This window comes from Protomyctophum parallelum (assembly GCF_964188405.1).
Source record: "Protomyctophum parallelum genome assembly, chromosome: 2".
Classification (NCBI taxonomy): Eukaryota; Metazoa; Chordata; class Actinopteri; order Myctophiformes; family Myctophidae; genus Protomyctophum; species Protomyctophum parallelum.
In genome coordinates, this window is record NC_139699.1 from 33658532 (window position 1) to 33685138 (window position 26607).

At 43.1% G+C, this 26607-nt stretch overlaps 1 long non-coding RNA gene across 1 annotated transcript in view; it reads right to left on the reverse strand.

Annotated features, from left to right (window-relative positions):
• The window catches only part of LOC310854747, a 32418-nt gene extending 22978 nt beyond the window's left edge, over nt 1–9440 (reverse strand). The window contains exon 1 of the long non-coding RNA XR_014568925.1: nt 9364–9440. This is a non-coding gene — a long non-coding RNA (uncharacterized lncRNA). The remainder of the gene's footprint in view (nt 1–9363) is intronic.
• Between the last annotated feature and the right edge of the window lie 17167 nt (nt 9441–26607).

A 26607-nucleotide genomic window follows, 5' to 3' on the forward strand; every position in this document is an offset into this window, starting at 1 on the left:
ACAGAGAATTCTGTCAGAATTCTGGTTAAGACATAGATAGAGTACATGGATACGCCGGGTTCACAATGGGTCATATGAGAATAATGTGCATCATAGCAGAATCCCAGGTAGATGTTTGGTTTCCCACAAGGCCGACCCAGGTTTGAAACCAATTAAGGGGTCCTTGTCCAGAAACCTAATATCTCCCTTTGGTCACGGAGACTCCCCTTTTGATGAGTATTAAGCCTTTCATGGTTTCCCACAGGGGAGACCCAGGTTCTAATCCACATATGCAATCCGACATTATTAAACTAGACAGCACACATAAGACTCACAGACACAGCTTATACAGTAGCATGTGACATTAAGCATGTGACATTAATGGCATGCGTGTACCAGCCACTAAAACACCTTGAGTGCTTAGCCCTGTTATTCTATTATGTGATTATCAAATTACTTTCAAGTCCGATATACCGATTCTGATGTTTTGGAGAACTGGAATGCCGTTATAACAAAATAGATGATAAGCTCATGCACCCTGGGGGCATGACATAAGAACATTCTCCCAAATAGCAGATCTACAAGCTCACAATGTGTCACACTGGCTATTTTCGGCAAAGATTGGGCAATGCTATAGGTCCTATAGCAGGGGTGGTCAACTGGTGGCCCGTGGGCCACATTCACTCCCCACCTTCACTTAATGCGGCCCGCAGGTTAATATCAGAATACTGATATAGTATTAATTTCAGCTGTTATACAATTCCAAACCCGCTTTAATTACTTCATGACTAGTATTAAATGACTAGTACTTAATGACTATAGTATTAAAATATTATTGTCTTTTTGTGTCCAATGTAGTTACTGTATGTCAACAGTTCATAAAATAAACATAACAATAACTAAATGCATTTGAAATTCAATAAAAAGGTTACTTTTCAGGATTCCAATAAACAAATAGCAAAACATCATTCAGGTTTTCAATTCAAATATAGCAAAAAATAGCTCAAAACCTGTCGCATTGCGACACGTTTTGTGGTGTTGGTGTTGCAGCCGCGACAGAAAGAATGGCGTCAGATCCTTAGGCTCCGGGGTCCTGTCAAAACTAGAGCTCTGAGTGGAGGACTTTAATATTATTACGTACATTTTAACAGCGCTGACAGAGGAACAGACACAGTCTGTTCCTCTGTCAGTGACTGTATGTTGCTGCGTGGTGCCATGGAAACCGACATATAAATATGCACACGCTTGGAAGCATGCACGTGTTTGTGCACATAAATGCATGCAGGTGCAGGCATATAGACACACAGACAGACACCTACACAAACAAATATAGTTGGCTATATATACATAATACACACATGCCTGCAAACACACTTACGGTCTTTGAGTCTTACTGTATACATGATTACATATTCGCACAGACACACACACACACACACACACACACACACACACACACACACCTGTGGTGAGTGGCAGTGTTCTGCTGACCTTGGCAGAGTCTGGATGTTGTCCAAGTGTCATGCTGCCTGCCAGAGGTGTTGAAGCTTCAGAGCAAAGTATCTTGAAGGACGGCCTGCCCTGTCAACACTTTTTGCTCTGTTTATTTTGGTTACCATTGTTCTTCCCGTCGCATTGCTCCTCAATTACCTGAACTCGCCGGCTTTCATTCAATTCCTGCAATAGTATTTTCTATAGCGACCAGTTTGTCCCTGCCTGGATTATTCACAAACTATAGTAGTAGTATTTTTTTTTGCATTACTTTGCTTTGTGCGTTTAACAACATGAACGCTAGCGTCCTGTGGGCGAACATTCAGGGAAAATAGTAGATCTGCCAGCTCACAAGCTTGTTAGATTTGCTCTTTTCGGCAAAGAGATTTGGTGTAGAGAGATAAAAGGAGTACAGACAACTGGCAGACTCCGGTCAACGGAGTATGTAGGATTATAGAGTTCTCAATTTGCTCTCCATTTTGTCCGCTGCTTTGTGTCTGTCTTGTCTCATGGAGTTGGAGTAACTTTGTCCGAGCGTTGACTTTGCTCTCGTCCTCTTGTTGCTTTGCCTTGTTGCTCTTTGTCAGCACATCAGAATAATGAGGGCACAGGGAAAGGCGATGTTTAAGGGCTGGTCTAGGGACAGCCAGGCCTTGCGGACGGCATGAATATTCAGTTCCACATATGGCTCTGCGCGTCAAAGGCGCTAATTAGGATGCTTAATTTTTGAAAGGAAAGGGGGCTGCGTTTGCTGTCAACGTGCCTCTAAAACTCAGTAGATAGTGTGCTAAGTAGAGAAAGCAGTGGGAGGTGTGCAGAGTGCAGTGGGAGAAGAGGCGGCTCGGGAGAAAGTGTGAAAGACAAGGAGGTAGAGAGAAAGGGAGTGAGAGTAAGCGATAGAGAACAGGTCAAAGTGCGAGTAAGAGAACAGAGAAATAAGGCTTACAATAGGCTTTGAACTTGAGGGCATATGGCCTCTTAATAACTGCCCCTTTGGGAGCCTCTCGTCAAGCATAGACATGATGGGAGAATCTGCTTCGACTTCGAGGGGGACAGTCTGCCATGGTAAGTAGTGTGAGTCACCTACTGTGTAGCCTAAAGCACTGAGTCAAATCCACCCCCTAAAAAAAAGAAAATACAAAACACATCCACAGATATCATGATGACATTTGATTTGTCCTCACTACTAGTACATATATGTGTAGCAGAAGATTGATATAGGAGGCATCCTGTAAATGCCCTATACCACATCCTAATTCTTTGGTTGCCACCTCAGCAGAAGCTATCCCCATCTCGTGTCCAGCACTGGGTATGAAAGAGCTGTCCTGCTACAGCAGTAAGAACCTGGCAGCCCCAGTGAGTAGCCATTTAGTGGTCTGAAGCTGTCTCTTCTACTGCAAGCATGTCTCTGTCTTACCGAGTGAACGCGGGTGGCTGTTCGCGTTCGCTCTATGCCATTCTTTGTTAAGTCGACCGCAGTCAAGTCAAAATAAATAAATAAAATATGTGGAACAGTGAAGACCACCAAGCCATGGAATTTTCCACAAAGATTCGACAAGTCCTATTGAGCCAAACAGTGCAATTATCTTTGGACCAGAGTTACTCACGTCGAATCTTTAGCTTAATGGACACAGAGTTTCGTATGCAGCTCTCAGAGAGTGGTCATTTCACAGTGTTTGTATTGTGTCTGATTTGTTTTAAGACTGCCATTGGTAACAGTTGTGATTCTGTCACAATACCACTAGTCTATAAATATATTATGCTATTCTATACTGTACTATAATGCTGTAGCCTGACATATGCTAATGTGGTCGTTTGAATGGTTTAAACATGCCATCATTAATTTGTTTGACCATCACATTTATGAGTATGCCTCTGCCTTCTTACAAAATTATAGTCAAGAACACATTTCTATGAAGTTTAACTCAAAGCATAAATTTTCTGTGCATATGGTAGAGGACCAGTAAGTTCTAACATAGAATTGAACTCTTTGTCTGGAGGTTGCCTAAAGAAACCCAGCTAGATGTTCAACACATCCATAGATATATATTATAGACTATCAGGAAGACATGATTAAATAAATAAAAGGTCATGGGAAAGATCATGCCTGGCCCCACACACTTACCTAATGCATGTATTGTTGACGTAAAAACGTCTCCTTTTATATTATGATATTGGGGCCTTGATTTAAATCAATGTCGATAGTTGCATTGGGCCTTAATGTGCCCAGTACTGTTTGGGCACCGTCGTGAAATTATGCTTCATGCAGGGGAGCGTGGATGCCCTGACATGATATACACGGAATACGCACGCACGCACGCACGCACGCACGCACGCGTACATTCTCTCTCTCATTTTCAGTGTAATTGATTCTCCGTTGAGTGGACTCCCAGGTGGGCTCATGCTGTCATAAACGTACTTGCCACTCAGACAAAATAATTGCTAACAGTACTTGAGGGATCAGACCGCCGGCGGCACACTGACAAGACTTTATAAGGCAGTGTTATCCCAAAAACCTGAGTGTTTGGACCAAAAGAGAACATGATGGCGATTCTGTTTACTAGTGGAATTCTGCTCTGACAGTGTTTACCAAGCACTGCAACAGCAGCAAACTGAAGCAGTGTGCAGAAAATAGGTCACCAGGGTTGCTAAAAAGAATGCAGCGTCTCACTGCAGAGGGGGCGAGAGGTATAAAAATTATTTCCGTATATTTCCATCTCACCGAACTGTCCTCCGCTCCATCAGGCTCTATATCCAATTCATTAGATCTGGATCTCTCTCTCTGCTCATCTTTTTCTGCGTCTGATGAGTGGATCACTTTGTCACCCTTTGTCATTCGCTCAGTGTCTCGTCTTTCCTCCTGTCTGCGTCCGTGTCAGTGAGGAGGATCTCTCCATAGGCCATCGTGGGCCGAGGAGGCTGCGGTGAAGTCGGCGAGCGCTGGATGGTGTTGACAGAATAGGAATGCGTCCTCCCATGGGGAAGAAGGAAACACAGGCCTCGCATCAACCTACAGCTGTGTTGCATTCACTAACAGACACGCACGCATAGACACTTATCTGCAGGCGAGTGCAAACGAGTGTACACACACGCACGCACACGCACACAGGTTGGCACACAGTCTCATATGCTCATCACTATTCAACAGTACTGTGCACCTGTAACTCTCGAAGATTGACCACATTAACCCAAGCGTCCCTATTCTGTGGCGAACATTCAGTGAAAATATGAGATCTATACATCACTGATCTTGAGCTTGTAGATCTGGTATTTTTGGAAGAGATTTGGAAGAAAAATAGGAAGGGTGTAATTAGTTGAGAATGGGACATGCAATTATATTTTATCTTATTTTTGATGGTAGAGAGGCAGGGAACTGAGGGCAGAGAGGTGGACGCCGGATTTAGATCTGCAATTTCTCAATTATGCATGTGCTCAGTGCTGACCTCTCAGTGCTGACCTCTCCTCCCATCAAGAAATCAACAGTAGGTCTAGTTATCCTCATTTAAGTCGCTCTGGATTAAGAGCGTCTGCTAAATGCCTACATTTTAAATTCTAAATTTAAACTCTCTCTCTTTCTCTCTCTCTCTCATGCATGCATGCATGTACACGCGCACGCGCGCATGTCCAGTGTGTGTCCAATTTCTTGGACACACAAGAAAGTTTTGTCTCCCTTGGTCAGCACCTCCCACTATTGGTGTGCGCTCCTATACCTCTTTGTTGGTGCTGACTTCATGACATCACTTTGACTTTAAGAAACCAAATCTATATATGCTAATTATAATGAAACAGAAGGCCGAAATATGGGGCTAAGTTTAAAGTGTGATTTTGGTCTTGCCTCCCTCTTGCCGTACACCTAGAAACCACAACGCATGATCTCTGTTGATCAAACCCATTTCCTTTTACAGTACATTATTCACTCTCCTCCATACAGAGAGTGGAGAAAACTTTAGGGTTGAATGGGATTTTGTATGTTTTAATAACAAATGTCAACTAAGTATGCTACTGTAAGTTAATATCACAACACACACGTATGCAGAGCCTTTATCAGGAAATCCTTTCTCCTCTATTTGAGAAAGTCAAAGAAATGGATCTTAACTTGTTCTTGGCAGGAAATGTATGGAAATTAATGTACTCCCCCAATTAATCTCTATTTCAATGTACTGTACCACTTTCTCCCCAAATCTTTCTTCAAATCTATTGATAAAGCTTCATTTATATGGAAAGTTGACCAAGAGCCCTGGCCTAGAGTATGTAAAGAATGACCACAGAGGCTTACTACAGGGTGGCTTAGCACTTCCAAATCCTTGTTTCTATCACTTATATGCTTGTTTCTTCACTTATACACTTATAATGATGCAGCCACGTCGTGTATCTCAACATCTATGACATCTCGGGTTACTTCCAGTCTTCCCTGTTCTATTTCCCAGTTTAGTCACAATTCAATTATCATCAATACACGTAAAGGTCCTGCAACATGAAATTCACAATGTTTTTTGTGCTCCCCTATGTGTTTTCTATCCCCACAAATATCAAATTTTTAGATATTTCAGTATTTAAAAGTGTCCATGAGCTCCATTATGTCATGGACACTGGGCTCACTTCCTTCCTGGACTACAATACCCATAATGATTTGGTGTACTGCTCCTCCTTGTGGATAGGGCTGTCTTACTGAGACCAAGGACTATTTAAAGAGGACGGGAAGCGAAGACCGTACGGTGGACTCCATCTTGCTCCCTGGAAGGAAAGAAACATGCACAGTTGAGACCAAGGAAGCTGAACGCAGAAGTGTTGGCTGCATATAGCCCATTGCGCATGTTTCTTTCCTTCCAGGGAGCATGGAGTCCACCGTACGGTCTTCGCTGCCTGTCCTCTTTAAATAGTCCTTGACTGAGACCAGGAAGTAAGTGAGCCGAGTGTCCATGACATGGAGCTCATGGACACTTTGAAATACTGAAATGTCTAAAAACACAAATTTCCCACATAAAACCCCCCAGGAAAGTGTTTCTTGTCTCCCAAACATCATTAAAATAAGATCTGGTTGGAAAAGGGGTGAAGCTGCCCTTAAAGATAGGCCTATATACCGGGGTTGTGGCTCTTTCAGAGCGGGAACTCTGGGAGGAGGGAGGGGGGAAAAAATAAAGTTTGAACATTTTTGTATGCTATTTTCATATGTGACTTGAAAAAAAAACTTTGATAAAAAAAGCAATATATAGGCCTATATGGCTCAATTTCCTTGGAGTGATGTAGCCTCTGAGCTTGAAGAGTAAAGGCACGATTCCTACTGTATATCAACTAGTTTTCATCATAGTGAGCTACAATAGATTAATGTTGTCGTCTTGTGCTGCCTGCAGCAACATTCAAATGTATGAATTAATTTAAGTTAAATAAATAAATAAAGGTGATGCTAGTAAACTAGTTACTTTTATAATGTAATAACTAAGTTACATTTTGAAAGCAACTATAGTATATATATACCTAGTTAGTATAGTTACTAATTTCAAATAACTTTCCCAACACTGACACTGCATCATTCCTGAGTATGCCGGTGCGGTCTAGTGAACATAAACTGTGATTAGTAAAGGCCTATTCATACTCCAGTTGAGGTATGAGGTGACCACTGCAAAGGTCGTCACCTCATACAGTGACCATCTAAAACTGTAACTAAAAATACATCGCATGGATGCACCTGGGACGTATCCTCAGTGATGTATCCAGAGGTCATGGATGCACCTGGGACGTATCCTCAGTGATGTATCCTGAGGTCAACGGGGTTTCGGGTCTACCAACATCATACCCCTCACTCAGGCGACCCAGCCGGGGTTGATCAAATCCCGACTTACGTCCCAGTAGCTATACCCTCCATCAGCCCATCAGGGAATGAGCAAGGCCACACAAGGCCGTTGCTCCGGAACTACTCTGCTGGGACTGGGAGAACCAAATTCTGGTGCATGGAAGGACTAGGTTCTGTGGGTTGACTCCTGTCCGGGCCCCTCCTACGTCTCACCAGGTCCACTCCTGCTCTCACCAGGCCCAGGACCTGTGCGTTGCACCAGACTCCCATCACCAGGCACTTAATTCAGGAGTGGTGGATTCTAATGGCCTTCCTAAAGGCCTCATCGAAGGTTTTTGGGCTTCCTCCTCACGGAGGACACAGGCTGGGGCGCTAACCCATACTGCTCACCCGGGTGCCGTCTACATTCCGGCTGTCACCCGTCTCTCCGGTGGTCACCAGACTATACCCGGTTGTCACATAGTCTATTCCGATGAGTCACTATAAATAGAATAACTATAACTAAAAATACATTGCATGGATGCACCTGGGATGTATCCTCAGTGATGTATCCTGAGGTCAACGGGGTTTCGGGTATAGGCCTTAATTAGTATAAGCTTTGATTCTCTATATCACACACATTTGCTCTCACTCTTATTTAGGTATGTCCAAGTCCACCACTTCATGTCATGATCCCAACTATGCAAACATATCTTCAGTCTCAATCTTATAATAATAAAAAAGGGTAATTAATAATTGTATAGCTTCTCTTAAAAACACAACCCCTGTGAAGATTAGGGCAGAGTCGGTGGATGAGCTAATCGAGGACATGGATGATGACAATTGTGAAATGTTTTGGTTCATTACATTCTCACACAACTGTGAAATAAGGTCTAACAAACAAAGTTCTCGGCAAGCCTTGGTTGTTTTTGCATTCGTAGCTTTGGGAGGCCGTAGTATTCTGTGGACAAAAAAACAGCTATTGAACGGTAAAGCAGCCTAGTAAAGACATAGGCCCTTATTTATCAACGCGTGTATGCCCTGTATACACCCGATTGATAAAAGAGGGCCTATGTCTGCTAGCCATCAGGAAATGCAGCACGAGTGTTTGCCTCAGCTCCAGTTGGTGCATCACAAAAAAAGCACACCTGACAGACGTTAAAGACCTGCACTTGGTTCAGTCTTCCCCTTTTCCTTTTCAATTGACAAAAGCACTCCTCGAGCTGCAAGGTAGGAGCAGAAAATGTAAATCTGTGTTTGCTCAGCAATAGGCTGTGTGTGTGTGTGTGTGTGTGTGTGTGTGTGTGTGTGTGTGTGCGCGCGCGTGCGTGCGTGTGTGCGTGCATGCATGCGTGCGCACGCAAGCATGAGAGAGAGTTTAAATGAGGATAACTAGGCCTACTGTTGATTTCTTGTATTTTATTGCCATGAAAATAAAAGGCAACAAACAGCAAGACACAAAAAAGAGAGACCGAAGTTAGAGAGAATATACCAGCGGATAATGAGAGGCCTTGTGATATAATGACACACACAGCATAATGACACCTCGTCATGAGATAATTCACCGCCAACTCTCTTCCTCGTGCCCACCCCTTCCTCCTTATCTTCCCCCGCCTCGTTTGCCTTCTCCTTTTTTCCTCACCTTACCTCCTTTCATTCGTCTTTTACATTGTTTAAAATCTTGCTTTATTACTAGGATGAATCAGTGAAGTGTGTGTGCGCGTGTGTGCATGCGTGCGTGTGCACGTGCGGTGTGCGTGTGCGTGCCAGCTCGGGCCTGTGCGTGCCTGTTTATGCACAAACAGCATTGTGCCAAATTCTGTGTAACACAAGACTTGAGGACTTAAACAAAACAGGACACATCTGCAAGGCATTATGGATTAATAATCCAAACCGCACGGCGGGGCGGTGCAGGGAGGGCAATCGCGCAAAACAAAAGAGGATATTCAATACCCAACTAAACTGTTTTGGGAACAGTTCTACTGTATATAGGCTATGGATTTAGAGCTGGTGTGGCTTCTGCCTACATGCGCTCAGGCTATTGGCCTACATACTATAACAACAATTTCTCATTCACTGTCACCTTTTTTTTCTCTTCTCTTCTCTTTACCGCGTTTCCCTACCTGTCTGTATCTGTCTACCCCCCCCCCCCCTCCTGTCTTTTCATCCCACCAGGTCTGATGGGAGATAATGATGTGTCCCATTGCACAGCGCTGCTATTGTGGAGAGTGGAGACAGACAAGAAGCCAAAGGGAGGGAGGGAGGAATGTGGAGGAGACATGGGGAGAAATAGAAAAAAACGAGGGGGTTCGTAGAAACAGTGAGACATTTGCAGGAAGAAGACGAACGAACGGAGAGTGAGAGAGAGAGAGACAAAAGAGAGGAGGGGAGAGGGGAGGATTGTGGAGAGGGGACGACAGAAATGAAAAGACAATCTCTTCCCTCATGCCCACCCTCGCATCCTCTCTGATGATTGATGTGTCCCGAACCACAACAATGGTGTCATTGCAATATTCACATTTTCCCTGACATCAGGACATTAGGAGTGGAGCCGTTTATGGCAACAATTAACCCATTTTGACGTTCGCTCTGAAAGAATATATATTCAAAGATTTGTGCCGCATTTTTACGATTTTTCAAAAATAGCAGACCTACAAGCTCGTAGCGCGCCACTCGGTGGCGCGCTAATGTAGATCTGCTATTTTTCAATAGCTAAAGTATAACATAATGCTTAGTTAAAACACCAAAAGGGGTTCCCGTACAGAATGGATTAAGAACGGCAAAAAGATCCAGTATTCCGCCCTAGGGTTGGCAAGTGCGCGTAGATGTAATCCCTTTTTACTTTAATCATGAAAAGAGGTTTGAATATCTCAAGCCTCATAGCTAATGATGAGGGACCAAATATAGGCTATATATTTTAATTAACGGTTATGGAGTCAACTTTATAATGTTTTTATTTACTTTTCAACGCTGCTGAAAACAATGGGTGCTCTATAGTTGTTGACGGCTCATGAAGTGATTTTAAATTAAATTATTCGATAGATCAACATTAGCGAGAAACTAATACTGTACGAGCAGTAGGTCTAAAAAGCCTACAAAATAGTATAAATATCATTCCAATATATCTGTCTGTGGACATGGCAATATGCTGACCCTCTTTGTAGTCGCTTGCAATGCTTGAAACACTTTTGGAAATGAAGCATAATATAAGCTCTCTAAAATCTTCACTTTCCTACAATACTGAATGCATGACCAGGGACCACATGCAATACCTCCACCGGTCACCAGTGGTCCACGAGCCACCAGTTGAAAACCCCATGTGTAGACCTGACCATACTATAACGTATTCTTATGGGCCAATCGTTACACTATGATGAACAACATACTAAATGTAGACGGTTAACCTATATCTCACCCAAAGCAATGAGGAGTAGAGTTTTTGTCAGCCCCCACAATTCAAGTGGTCGACCTCTCGGGCTGGAAAGCCATTATGTAATGAAATAATTAATCAGATTTATAATGTGTCATACCGCATCCCACATGCTCATATTATAAGACTCATTAACCACTATTGGCAAGGACAAAGCAGTGTTTGTGCAGCAGGGTGTGTGAGGGACTCAACGCAAGTACAGACATACACAGACAGATACATGTATCACTCTTACTGTAGATATACTGTATTTGAGTAATCCCTCCTAGAGAGTTTGTTTAGTTTACTTATATCCAGATGTGTACGAGAAACTATTTACCAAAACTTAAACGGAGTGTATGCCACGGCACTAGTATGTGATGTCATCAAACTTGTCCTGCATCATTAGCAGGAAACAGAAGGCTAGTTTTGTGGATGCTGTGACATTATCCAGGCTGTACTGTTCTTACACTATTATGGCACACTGTTATTACACCCTTACTTTCTTTTTTGCACAGCCGCTCTATGTTTCTTTATATATATTTATACAGGTTAATCTCACTGAGATCGAGACCAGTATGTTATAATACCCTTTTGGTATAGCTTTCTGACAAGGGAGATCTGCAATACATCTGATGACGGTAATATTGGCAATCACAGTAACTTTGCTATGACTTCAGGGCAAGATCCATGTTTCCTTGAGACAAAGAGAGAGAGATATACCATCCTGTTTGGATGTAGGCTGTCCAGTGCAAGGAGGTCGTTCCTGTCCTAGAGTTGTCAACTAAATGAATGCCTTGAGACTGAGTGCAACAATAACCTCTATGCCAAATGAGGAGGTTACAGATTTGGCTGAACACCACGTCCCAGTAGTAGGGAGATGGGAAGGGACCTGTGATAATTCATATTTTGCCTTTAAGTAGTACAGGACATTGTTAATAAATGTAGATTGTAGAGGTCATCTTCTCTGTTCATCCACGTAGACCATGGATGAGACCACAACGAATACAGAGAGGGGCACAGCACCAATAGATAGATAGTGATTGTGAGTGTCGTCGTCCCCCCCCCCCCCCCATAAGATGGGGCTGTGATGATTTCACACTCAGTGCACCGGAGATGCAGTCCTCCAGTGATTCCAAAAGTTTGCATTTATTTCGACAGAGACATAGGGGTAACTTGACAATGGTCCAATTGTCTCTGGGGTAGAACAATCTTGAGATTTGGGTTGGGGACAGTTTTTCATAACAAAATCATCAGGGCGATAGATGGGAGGGTGGTATCAGAAGTTGACAAAGATACTCGACACACCTAAGAACGATATGTGTTTGGCCTGGACGGAGGCAATACGTGGAACTTAAAATATGTCCTTGAGTTCTTTGAGTTCCTCTTGCAAGCGGCAGATGTCATTTTTAGCTGCCGCTGAGAGAATGAAATCCCACACAGCCATCTGAAATCACAGCCGGCTAGCTTAGCCTCCAGGCTACAAACAAATCCAAAGCCAAGCCAGGAACAGCTGTCTGTGAACCACAATCCAGCAATAAAGTTACATGTTTAAGTGTGTTGTAAAACATAAATACGACTAGAAATAAAAACGGATAAAAACATTTTTAAATCAATTATAACCCAGAGACCAAACAAACCGGGGACGAATATTGAGGCTAGTGAAATAAATTACCATGGCCACCTGCAGCAGAGTGGTAAAGTGGTGCTTGTTCAATGTGTTGGCTAAAGCTTGTTTGAGTGTTGGAGGAGAATACGCAAGCCCACAAGATCTGCCTGATGTCTTTGGTTGGGAACAAGGCAGTTCCCATCTGCTCCCTTGAAACAAGAACAATGTTGGTCTACCTAAAGGTGCTTGTACGTACACTGCATGATTTTTTTATAAATCATCGTGCACTGTATGCACATAGACTAGCAGCTAACAGATAGTGATTTATTGAACCGGTAAAATTGCTGCAGTCGTTATCCTGTAAATGTAGCAGTTTCCAACACAAACAATGACCTACTATTTATTTTGACATGTTGGTACAGTAGCTGATCTAACGGTTGCATGTTGACAATCGACGTAGCACAAGCCACACTGTATATGCTGAACATGGCCTGAAACACCATCATAGCCTACGACCGTGGCTCAGTTCATACTGTATAGGCGACTTACGTACAACAACAAAAATTGCCACGTTTATGCTACGATGTTGACAGTATGTGGTCACCTAAAGGTAAGCTTTTCAACTAAGTATAGGACCCATCCTTCACATTGTTCATGGGTTTCACTTAACAACTGGATGTGGATGTTTTATGACCTCGTGCATATAGCAGCATGAGCTGTGATTGGTCTGCTTTTGAGAAGACAGACCAACATTCAAATTATCAGACACATAGAGCCTTGTGGGTTCTGTTTCGGAGTGGACGATGTTCCTTTATATTGCTTTACTGTCCATTATTGATCAGTTTAGCTCAGCTGTTGGTGGTTAACTGCGGGTGGTCTTATTGGAAAGTGGCCATGTTAAGGATAAGGGCCTGCTGCTGGTGTGTAATGATTGAAAATCTCAACTCCCCACCATACTGACAAACTATTATGACAAATAGCACCGTTTATAGGAATGGCCTACACCGAGAGGTCTCGTTGAATATAACACTCTGTGTGTGTGTGTGTGTGTGTGTGTGTGTGTGTGTGTGTGTGCGCGTGTGTGTGCGCGTGCGTGCGTGCGTATTTTCTACCTCAAAGCACCCCCCCCACACACACACACATCTCTTTCCCTCTCTTTTGGAAACCTAAAATCAATACTGGGTCTCTCAGCCACTCTCTCCCTCTATCGAAGCAATTGTTGTCTTCATAACACAGAAAAGAGGACCTCTATTGTGCTTGATTGGTTGTAAGTCGTAGGCAGTCACAGCAGCAGGAGAGAGTGATAGTTTTTTGTGTGTGTCCATGCACACAATCAAGCACTCAAGCAAATGTGTGTGTAATTCCTCATGCTCCACATATGTGTCATCCTGAAAATGTGTGGCATTGTGTTCTATACATCATGCATGTGGAACATATTCACTACTAAGATGCACGCAGTACGCACATAAACACAAACACAACAAAGACCCTGGATTTATAATCAACGTCTCAGCCTTGAATCCCTGTCAACCACGGAGGGAACAGCTATAGTACTACAACGGTCCTGTCCGTTTTTTTTTTACATTTCATCCTGATTGGCTAAGATTGACTTCTACTGCCTGGCCAAGCGGAGACAAACAGGAGCAATTTTTTCTAGTTTGTCTCTTGAAACCCATCATCTTCATCTCTCACTTCTCACTTTCTCATTATGTATTTATTTATTGTTTCCATGTCACTCAACTGGGATTCCCTTAAGCAAGGCATCTAACCACAATTGCTGTGACGCTGCTCAGTGGACAGCAGTAGGAGACTGTGGTTATACTGGGCAGCTCCCAGTGGGAGACCGTTGAAGATTGTGATTTCACTGAGCAGTTCCCTGTTGCCAACAGCAGAGGCCTGTGGTAGTAAAGAACAGCCCTCTGTGGCCAGAAGTAGAAGACTGCTTTTACTGGGTCAGCAATGTGTCGACTTTGCCTTGTCCATATTTTACTCTACTCTACTCTACTCTACTCTACTCTACTCTACTTTGACCCAATTCATTCCAGGTTTTCCTCAGAATATGACACTGATTTACCATGACTCTATATGACACATAGAAGTCCACTAGGACTAGGACAGTGGTCCTAGTCCTAGTGGACTCCCCCTAACTCACCATAACTACATGAATTGAACCAAATGAACCCTACAGTATGAGTCCATTTGGTTCCATTTGTGCACTCTCCAGAGTTACAAACCTGTAAAGGCCATTTAAGCTATAGCTCCGTATCTGTTTCTGGTAATGATAATATTATCCACCAGGCCGAAGGCATGGGGAGAGAGTATGTTTTGCATTCCGTCCGTGTGTGTTTGTCCGTCCGTCCTTCCGTCCGTCTGTTACCAGCTAATCTCCGGCACCGTTAACCCGGTCGATGCCAAACGTTGCACACACACTCCCTGGATGCCAACGATGAACCTCTGCCCCACATTTTCCAGAACGGCCTGTTATAGCGCCACCATGAGGCAGCTTTTCACATTTTGTACCTAAAACTGCACCGATCTGCGTGAAACGTTGCATGCACACTACCTAGAGGCCAAGGACAAACCTTTGACCTGCATTTTCCGCATCTGCCTTTTATAGCGCAACCAGGAGGCCGACTTTTGTAAAAGATTTTTTTTTTTATATTACCCCTCCAGATTCTGTCCAAAAATCTCACAAATCGTTACACAGTATCTCTAGTCATGTGCTCAAGTCGGATCTGTCTGATATTTCATATTCCATCCTAATTGGCTATAATTGGCTTTCAAAGTTTGCAAGATTGCCCCGTTTTGAACAAAAGCCTCAAATCATGAACGCAGCGTGCAATTTACGTGAAATCTTTCACACATTTTCTTACTAGGCTGAGGAATATATCCCACCCTTTTCACATTGGCCTGTTATAGCGCCACCAACAGGTGGATTTTTGCCAAACAAAATTTTGGAACAAAATGCAAAATGCCTTAAATCATCCACTTGCCATCAAAGGCGTATGAAGAAATGGCACCCTTTTCACATTGGCCTATTATAGCGCCACCAGGAGGCCACAACCTGACCTGGCTTGGTGGAGACCTGTGCCCCGAGGGGCACTTTTTCTAGTTTTGTATGTCCATGGCAAAAATAGAATTTTGACAAAAATGTCCACACAAGCCTGCATGGCGATGACCCCTTTGCGCAACACCTGTGAATAACCAACACGGTATGAAGTTGAAACAGGGTGTGATCAGAGGTCGCTTTATCAATCTTTATCGATCAATAATTGCTTTCATTTTTTAACAATTTTGTGTCATTGTTTGTGTCATCGTGGCTGTGGATTCAAGTCATGTCAGGCTGTCATAAGGTTGAAACTTCTTTGTTTTATGACCCTGTGACCTCCTTTCCACCAGTTGGTTCCCAATGGGAACCGGTTCAGTTCTTTGTGGTTCTTAGTACATGAGCCAGAGCTCCAAAGTTGGTGGGAAAAACTAGACCTATATTAAATTGTTTAAAGGATCAATACAAGTACATACATGATAACCCTTCCACAGTAGTAGCTTTTTCATATTTTCGATTACTTAGCATATTTTCCTACATAATGCCTCATTTGCATATTTCAAAAATGTAGAATTTATAATACAATAAACTATTGTCTTTGTGTAAGTAAATCAACTGGGGAAGTGTCATGGTGAAAACAATCTAATATAGGTATGGTTTTGCACAATTCATAATTAATGTTCCAATTTTGGAGCTCTGGCTCATAACTAAGAACCACAAAGAATTTAACCGGTTGCCATTGGGAACCAACCGGTGGAAAAAGGGTCCAGAGAGACTCTTAACCGATTTTGGGCGGGAACCCCTTTTGGTGTTTTAAGCTATTGAAAAATAGCAGATCTACAAGCTCATAGCGCGCCACCAAGTGGCGCGCTATGAGCTTGTAGATCTGCTATTTTTGAAAAATCGTTAAAATGTGGCGCAAATCATTGAATATATATTTCAGAGTGAACGTTTTAACTCAAATATTTGATTCTGGGGGTTCACTGGAACAACATATTTTCAGATGGGGGTCGGTGGCATATTACATATAATGTTTGGGGTCACCGACACAGAAACATGAGGTTTTTCAGAAAACTGTCATGATGTAGATTAGAAGACATTTTTTAGAATCGTTCCCAGGTCTAAATGGGTTAAAGCTAATAAATCAGCAACTTTGTATCTATCACCTGTCTTTGCCTTCGCCTGTCTGTCTCTGTTCTATGTCTTCCTCACCCAGACACCTCATGCGTTGCGTTTTGTGCGGGCCATAAAACCCATTGAGTGTTTTTTCACTGCCATCTCTGAACTCTTTATTCGCTTCTTTTATATGATCCGCGGGCCGGGGTTCTGATCCAGAACTGATTCCGACCGCTGCCAGAACCAGCCGAGGTGAGACCTATATACTTTCAAAGAACAGCCTGTGGAGTTTCCAAATAAAAAATGAAACAATGCGCGAGTCTGGTTTTTTATGGTGTAGATTGGCTGTAAATGAGCGCAGCGGGACAGGGTTTTGGTCCAACGCACAATCATTTGTTTTCCAACATTTTCCCCAACTTCATTCTTTTTCCTCTCATCTACATTTTCTTGTACTAGTCTGTAAGTAATAAGTATAAAAGTCTTCTTGAACACCCTATTCCCATTCCCAGTCTCTGTGGAGCTGCGCTTTAGCTTTCATAACACTCGATGGGGTTACATTAAAAATATTGATCAGTGGCCAGTGTGGCCGGTACGTATAACACTGAACAGGTCACTCACTGGCTGTTTACGCCAGTTCGCTTCAGGTTTCGGGGGTGGGGGGATCGCCAGTTCCCGGGGAGCACGGGAAGGTTGCAATTATACATAATGAGTATAGCTACAAAAAAAGGATGACATGGAATGGGATTATCGAATAATCGGATCTGAAATCTGAAAGTAATCTGAAAATGACAGTCTTTTTCAAGGCCAATCAATCACTTTCTTGATGGACAGGTTTTGTCCATCAAGTTTTGCTTTAAGAAAAGCAGATGGTCTGCTTTTTGAACCACTTAAACCACTTAAACCCTGTAATACATATAGCTGGACCTGATTGCATCTGTACTTTGACCGCTTTTTTCCATCTACACCACACAAACCTCTTAATTGGCCAAAAGTAGCTTGTGCTATTTTTGGGTCTATGTTCCCCCGGAATATCGATGCTGGGGTGCCAGTGGTTAAGCAACTCATTCTTCTGTCTCTTGTCTCCTAGACAATCTGTGGCTAATTAGTGTGGTTGCCCGAATGGGCAACCAGACTCTTGTAACTGTGACACTTTATTATTATTTTCTCACTGGAGTAGTCTTTATTTTGACGCTTTATACCTCCCACACTGTACGCTGTACGCACTTGAGCCATATGTCAAATTGACCGGAAAAATCGGGAATCGTGTGCTTGTATTTTGTTAAGAGAAATGTTGTATAGTTTAATTGATATGAATTTATTAGTGAATTAAATTTCCCCATTGACATGAATGGGAAAAGGCAAAAATTCACATAAAAGTATTTGTTCCTCGGAGACTGTAATCACTATAGTTACAAAACCTTTAGGGATAATTCAACATTATCCCTAAAATTATTTAACCCTAAAAATTTATCGGTCGGCCTCATGGTGGCGCTATAACAGCCCACTTTACCTTTTGGCTTATAACTCTTGAACCGTAGGTCGTAAAATCAAAATTATTTTTTCCCTGGATTCCTTGGGTCATGACGCATCTCCCCATATAGGCCACGCCCATTTCCGCCATGATAGATTTTCCGCCATTTTGAATTTTGTCCAAAACACACTTTTTGCTTTTCCTCCTACAGATTTTGTCCAAATCTCACAGAAATCGGCACACGTGATCTCTGGACCCATCCAATTAAAACTGAGCCGCAGAATTTTGAAAGTGCGTATCGTTCGGCCGCAATCGTCTTCCGAAGTTAGTAGGAGGGGCCTATATCACAAAATATGCCATAAATCACGAACGGAATGTCCAATCCATCCCAAATTTCAATCACATGTCCGGGGTGGTTCAATCAACCAAGTTCTAATAGCAATTCCATTTTCATCCATAGGGGGCGCCGCAAATGCGAGAAATGTAACCGTTTGTCGCAAAAACATGAATTTCGGGGGTTAAATCCCCTCCGAATTACTTACGCATGATCTAAGGCGTGACTTGAAATTGTAATTGGCTGGCAATACTAGTGGGAGGGGCATATGTAAGCCCACTGCGGCAACCACACTCTGCAATTTTTTAAAATTGCGAATTTTCTAGTGTTATTTGTTAGTGTGGTCTTTATTAGTAGTCTTTATTTTGACGCTTTATACCTCCCACACTGTACGCTGTACGCACTTGAGCCATATGTCAAATTGACCGGAAAAATCGGGAATCGTGTGCTTGTATTTTGTTAAGAGAAATGTTGTATAGTTTAATTGATATGAATTTATTAGTGAATTAAATTTCCCCATTGACATGAATGGGAAAAGGCAAAAATTCACATTCAAGTATTTGTTCCTCGGAGACTGTAATCACTATAGTTACAAAACTTTTAGGGATAATTCAACATTATCCCTAAAATTATTTAACCTTAAAATTTTATCGGTCGGCCTCATGGTGGCGCTATAACAGCCCACTTTACCTTTTGGCTTATAACTCTTGAACCGTAGGTCGTAAAATAAAAAATATTTTTTCCCTGGATTCCTTGGGTCATGACGCATCTCCCCATATAGGCCACGCCCATTTCCGCCATGATAGATTTTCCTCCATTTTGAATTTTGTCCAAAACACACTTTTTGCTTTTCCTCCTACAGATTTTGTCCAAATCACACAGAAATCGGCACACGTGATCTCTGGACCCATCCAATTAAAACTGAACTGCAGAATTTTGAAAGTGCGTATCGTTCGGCCGTAATCGTCTTCCGAAGTTAGTAGGAGGGGCCTATATCACAAAAAATGCCATAAATCACGAACGGAATGTCCAATCCATCCCACATTTCAATCACATGTCCGGGGTGGTTCAATCAACCAAGTTCTAAAAGCAATTCCATTTTCATCCATAGGGGGCGCCGCAAATGCGAGAAATGTAACCGTTTGTCGCAAAAACATGAATTTCGGGGGTTAAATCCCCTCCGAATTACTTACGCATGATCTAAGGCGTGACTTGAAATTGTAATTGGCTGGCAATACTAGTGGGAGGGGCATATGTAAGCCACTGCGGCAACCACACTCTGCAATTTTTTTAAATTGCGAATTTTCTAGTGTTATTTGTTAGTGTGGTCTTTATTAGTAGTCTTTATTTTGACGCTTTATACCTCCCACACTGTACGCTGTACGCACTTGAGCCATATGTCAAATTGACCGGAAAAATCGGGAATCGTGTGCTTGTATTTTGTTAAGAGAAATGTTGTATAGTTTAATTGATATGAATTTATTAGTGAATTAAATTTCCCCATTGACATGAATGGGAAAAGGCAAAAATTCACATTCAAGTATTTGTTCCTCGGAGACTGTAATCACTATAGTTACAAAACTTTTAGGGATAATTCAACATTATCCCTAAAATTATTTAACACTAAAATTTTATCGGTCGGCCTCATGGTGGCGCTATAACAGCCCACTTTACCTTTTGGCTTATAACTCTTGAACCGTAGGTCGTAAAATCAAAAAAATGTTTTCCCTGGATTCCTTGGGTCATGACGCATCTCCCCATATAGGCCACGCCCATTTCCGCCATGATAGATTTTCCGCCATTTTGAATTTTGTCCAAAACACACTTTTTGCTTTTCCTCCTACAGATTTTGTCCAAATCTCACAGAAATCGGCACACGTGATCTCTGGACCCATCCAATTAAAACTGAACCGCAGAATTTTGAAAGTGCGTATCGTTCGGCCGTAATCGTCTTCCGAAGTTAGTAGGAGGGGCCTATATCACAAAAAATGCCATAAATCACGAACGGAATGTCCAATCCATCCCAAATTTCAATCACATGTCCGGGGTGGTTCAATCAACCAAGTAACACCAAGCAATTCAATTTTCATCCATAGGGGGCGCCGCAAATGCGAGAAATTTAACCGTTTGTCGCAAAAACATGAATTTCGGGGGTTAAATCCCCTCCGAATTACTTACGCATGATCTAAGGCGTGACTTGAAATTGTAATTGGCTGGCAATACTAGTGGGAGGGGCATATGTAAGCCACTGCGGCAACCACACTCTGCAATTTTTTAAAATTGCGAATTTTCTAGTCTAATTCTACTCTTGTCCTGTCTCATTATCACAGTGTTTATATGAAGCTAATCAGTTGTGTGTGTGTGTGTGTGTGTGTGTGTGTGTGTGTGTGTGTGTGTGTGTGTGTGTGTGTGTGTGTGTGTGTGTGTGTGTGTGTGTGTGTGTGTGTGTGTGTGTGTGTGTGTGTGTGCGCGCGACAGTGCGTGCGCGTTGGCATGTTTCTCTCCTTATCATGCTAGCATCAAGGCTGTTCCAATCAAGATAATGCTACTTTCAATGGCCTCCCGCTCACCTCCAGGCCCCCATGCAGCCATGATGGCCCCCTCATCATGGCCTCTTGTCTGGGTTGGATGATGAGAAGGAAGGCCTCTCACCTCCAGGCCCCCATGCAGCCATGATGGCCCCCTCATCATGGCCTCATGTCTGGGTTGGATGATGAGAAGGAAGGCCTCTCCTCTCCCCCACCAGTCTGATCAAAACCAGCCAATAGCCAGAAGCCAGGGAGGAACTGATCCACTGCTGTGATGTGAGATCTCTGAGGACACGCGTTAGCCAGTGGTGGAAAGTAACTAAATGCATTTACTTAAGTATTGTACTTGAGTAAAAAGGTATTTGTACTTGAGTAAATTAATTGATAACTTTAGTAACTACTGTAGTTATTTTCCGATTATGAACACAAAACATACATTAATACTTACTTTTGGTACTTTAAGTACATTTTTATACCAATACTAGTTTAGAACTTTTACTCAAGTAAGTTTTGAATTCCATAATTGTACTTGTAACAGAGTATTTATAGATTGCAGTCTTGATACTTTTAAGGCATTGTGACATTATTCATTGTTTTAGGTTTTCTGAGCTCATTTGCACTCAAAAACCTGAACTTTTAACATCCAGTAGATTTTGGTCTGGGGTTTTCTGGCTCAAACAAGTGCTCTTGAATTCCTGCTGACTGTGATGTCACAGCCTGCAAATCCCATATTATGAGAATGCGATTTGCCAGCAGATGTCACTGTTTTCACTGTTTTGCCTATTTTCATTGCAGCTCAAAAAGGCTTCACAGTCACAGAAAGAAGACCACAGAAAATACACTAAATGTTCAAAGTTCAGGTTTTTTGGGTGTAATTGAGGTCAAGAAAAACGACAAATATAAATAAATGCAAATTAATGTCATGAAACCTTTAAAGGGACAGTTCACCCTTTTTGCAAAAAAAATACATGTTAATGACGTTTAGAAGATTTAGAACACTTTCCTGGGGGGTTTTATGTGTGTAATATGTGGTTTTAGATATTTTAGATTTTAGAAGTGAGCCCAGTGTCTCTGATGTCATGGACACTGGGCTCACTTACTTCCTGGACTACATGTTGTCTCAGTGAGACAGCCCTCCCCCTATCCACAAGGAGGAGCAGTGCACCACAGCATTATGGGAACTGTAGTCCAGGAAGGAAGTGAGCCCAGTGTCGATGACATCAGAGACACTGGGCTCACTGCTAAAATCTAAAATATCTAAAACCACATATTACACACAAAGACCCCCAGGAAAGTGTTCTACATCTTCTAAACGTCATTAACATATATGTTTTTGCAAAAAGGGTGAAGTGTCCCTTTAAGTAACAATTGTGATAACTTTTTCCTCCACTGCACGCACACACACACACACACACACACACACACACACACACACACACACACACACACACACACACACACACACTAGAGTCTAGTATCTACGCTAACCCAGCATGGGTGGCATGACACATAATGCAACCATTGAGGAGATCAGAGGCACAAACACAGGGGAGGAGACGGTGAGGTCATCCTCCTGCACTGCAGGAACACCGCTGCGGAGCGCTGTCAACACAACGCACCATGGTTCCACTCCTGTTAACACATGTACGCCATAAATTCCTCTTGACGACTACACAGCAAAAACCTTCCCTCAGGGCTGCTGCGTTCCTCTTGATGACTATACAGCAACTCTCTCCCTCAGGGCTGCGCTCCAGTGTATGGGTCTCTCTGCCTCCCGTCCCACGGGATGAGGCACCACCATATAAGTGCCACTTGGGATGTCTGGGGCTTTAAAACAGCGACCTGCGGGGCTTCAGGTTGCAGGCTGACATCGGCAGTTATGCTGGGTCGTCCCATCCAGTGGTGGAAGAAATACTCAAATTTTTTGAGGGGCGCTATGGCCAGGCCCGGATTACCAATGGAATTTAGTGCCGCTTAAAAGCCCCACGGCCCGGACCTTGCATGCAGGGCCCTGTGCGAGACTATTCAAATAGGTACAGCTGTGAATACGGTCGAAACCGTATTCATATAGGTCACCAATTTCAATGTAACGCAACTGTCACAGTAGCAGAGTGACTGAACCCAAAATGCAGAGCTACAAGCAAGGTAGTTTCAAAAACTGGTTTATTTAGGCAGAATGGCAGCTTAGTTTACAAGCATAAACTCAGGGAAGCCCAAAAAGGCCAAACATTTCAAAAGTACAAATCCAAAATCCAAAACAAAATCCAAACCTAAACAAAGCACCAGGCAAAACATAGGAAGTCCAGAAAATGCAAAACCTTACGGAATGAGAACGAGGATTTCCAGGTACAGAGGAACACCAAGAGCACCGGACAATGAATTATGTACTGACAGTTAAGGCTGTATTTTGTGTGTCTTAAGTACCAGGTCTTATTACTTAACTTAAGACCTGGAGGCGTTATCAATGCCATTTGGCTATTCTGAGTGGCCATGGGAGGAGACTCGACAATAGCAGATCCAGTCGGGGAGCTGCCTTATATAAGTCTATGGGAGCAGCCTTATATAACTCTATGGGAGCAGCCTCTATGGGAGCAGCCTTATATAAGTCTATGGGAGCAGCGGCGACAGTGCTGGCAGTGCGCTGAACACACGCACATTCATTCACTGGGCGAGTGAACGCGTGTGCGAATCACACGTATGGGGCCTTTTGGTTTGGTGTAGCGCCACGGCCCTTGGAGGGGTTGATCCGTCACTGGCGCTATAGCCCCTCCTATATTCAGCTATTAGTGTATGTGAAGGAGCAAATGATGATGTACGATGATAAGAGCTCCTCTCACTTTACACGGGTGTGATTTCTTTACTTACGTAAAAGTATCAAAAGTATACTGCAATATATATATAGAAATACTCTGTTACAAAGTAAACGTCCGGAATTCAAAATGTACCAAGTAGAGTAAAAGTACAAAAGTATTGCTATCCCAAAAAAGAAAAAGTACTCTCATTTCAAGTTTTCAAATCTATAAAAATCATACATGGTACGCGAGTCGCGACACATACACATACACGACACATGTAATGGAGAATAAGTAAAAGTATTGGAAATTGGAAATACTCAAGTAAAGTACAAATACCTCACAGTTGTACTTAAGTACAGTAAAAAAAATATTTAGTTACTTTCCACCACTGCATGCCGGGTCAGTCCACTGTCTGTGGACAGCAGTCCAGTCCACTGTCTGTGGACAGCAGTCCAGTCCACTGTCTGTGGACAGCAGTCCAGTCCACTGTCTGTGGACAGCAGTCCAGTCCACTGTCTGTGGACAGCAGTCCAGTCCACTGTCTGTGGACAGCAGTCCAGTCCACTGTGTGTGGACAGCAGTCCAGTCCACTGTCTGTGGACAGCAGTCCAGTCCACTGTCTGTGGACAGCAGTCCAGTCCACTGTCTGTGGACAGCAGTTCAGTCCACTGTCTGTGTGGACATCCATGATATTTGATTCTCAAAGACATATCCTGGTCACTGGCAGAGCACACGGCTCTGTTGCCTAAACCTGTCAGGATGTTATGCTTATCCACGTCAAAAATATGTCAATAATGTATATGGCTTGTCTGAAATGCAGACCATGTGGACCCAAGCTCCTGCTGCGTTAATAATAACACGGTTATACGATTATTTGGTTTTGGTACAGCCACACTGGAGTCTGGCTGCGCACTGCAAGGTTTTGGCCATCTCATATATCTCCCACACGATACAACCTTCTACCTGTCACATTGTGCAACAACACGTACAAGTCATACGGTGTACTGTATGTCAGCAATGTTTTAAAACTCCTGAAGGAAGGAGGAGAAAGCCTACCCAATCTTGGCTTGACAACATGCTGGCAAATCTCCAAAGGGAGCTTGTGTGTGTGTGTGTGTGTGTGTGTGTGTGTTGGCCTCTGACTCTTGTGTAGGTCTTGACCCTGGATGTTGTACTTAAGCAATATTACACGAGAGGGTGTTGTTTAACGTGATTATTGCCACGACAGTGATGCGGTAAGGAATGAGACGAAGTCGAGTTCCGCAAGCATCACTGAAGTTGCAATATAAATCACTAGAGTGTAATATTACCAGTATATAACAGTTACCCTTAAAACTAAGAAAATCGCTGAAAAAATATATTTATTTGATGACAGATGTAGTCACTACGACCACAAATGTCCCAAGAAACTAGCTAGCCTAGCCACCGAGTTTGCTAGGAAAACAGAGCGGCTGAATTCTTTGTTTTGATTAGGTGGTGAACAGTGCTGGTTTGATCCACGGCTATAGAAACCGTTTCAACCAATCAGATTGCATCCTTGGAACGACCTGTTGTAGAATAAAGCACATTCCTCGCATGCATCCTTTAAAGTGATTTTTGGATTTGGATTTGTATTCCAGATTCTGACCACCTGCCGTGAAGACAACTTGAAATCCACGAGGAGCCTCTGTCTGTCTGCTGTCCTTCTTGTTCCACTTCTGCTGCTCTCCTACCATGAGTCATCGGGACGGAGAAAGCTGGACTCTAAATCACCAGTGACAGGGAGGTAATCATCTTTAGCACAGTCCGTTGTTCTTCAAAGGCCCCTCGTCCGTTTTTAGCTCTGGCGTCCTCTTGAACTCCATGATGTCATCGTGGCGTCTGCCTTCTAGGGGCCCCGCCGTTCTTATTGGAGTCCTCGGGTTCCGTTGTAAAAGCTGCCATTAGACTGCTGCTACACCCCAGGGAGAATAAACCCCATGATTAACTCTCATCCCCTTCATTCACCTTCCACCTCCCAGAGCAAGACCATACGCTCAGTATGCCCACATGTCTGTCTGTCTGTCTGTCATCCACATGTCTGCGTGTGTGTGATGCATGCATGCGTGCATGCATTCGCATGTGTATGCATGCAGAGATCATATGACATCTCTCCGATAAGTTTATCTGTGTTCATGTGTGTGTGTGTGTGTGTGTGTGTGTGTGTGTGTGTGTGTAAGAGTAAAGTTCTGTATGTGATTGCATTTGCACGTGAGTGATATGTCCTGGAGTTCAAACAAAAGGTGTGTGTGTGTGTGTGTGTGTGTGTGTGTGTGTGTGTGTGTGTGTGTGTGTGTGTGTGTGTGTGTGTGTGTGTGTGTGTGTGTGTGTGTTTGTGTGTGAGAGCTAAACCAGAAACACACATAAACCATCCCATGCAGGATGGATTTGCATACATGCGGATATGGTCAAGGTGATTTGTTACGGTAAGAGATGAAAGATGGTGAGCTCAGAGAGAGAGAGGTGGAGGCATGGGGGCGTTATTCTAATAAGTTCACCTAATACATAGCTTCGAGTGTTACATCTGCAGCCTAGTTTAGTCTACTGTCTGAATGTATGTTCTCAATGTTTGCACTGATGTGTGTCCTGTACTGTTACTGTATTCAGTAAACTAAATGGACCAGTACATTGTCAGCCTTTAAATGAATACTCGGGAATCATTGTTCTCTAATGCTTGACAATAAGGCCTTCTCTGATTTCTGAGTGACCGTGACCGTTTTCTGAAACCAGGTGGTGCTTTAAAAATCACACCTGTGTGAACCGAGTGGTGCAACTCCCCTCTCCCCCCCCCCCCCTCCCTCCTCTCTCTCTCTCTCTCTCTCTCTCTCTCTCTCTCTCTCTCATTAGCAGGCAACAGTCTGTCAGCACTGTCTCTCTCTATCTGTTTCTGCATGGCACAACAGCGCCCCTACTGGTACTCATTATATGATGCTCATAGACACATAGGTGAACACATGTACACAGACATTGCTGGTTGTAGGAGTGGTTGCACCACTCAAAAAAAGAAGTGGCAGAGCAGACCTGTGAGGGTGAATCCTTGT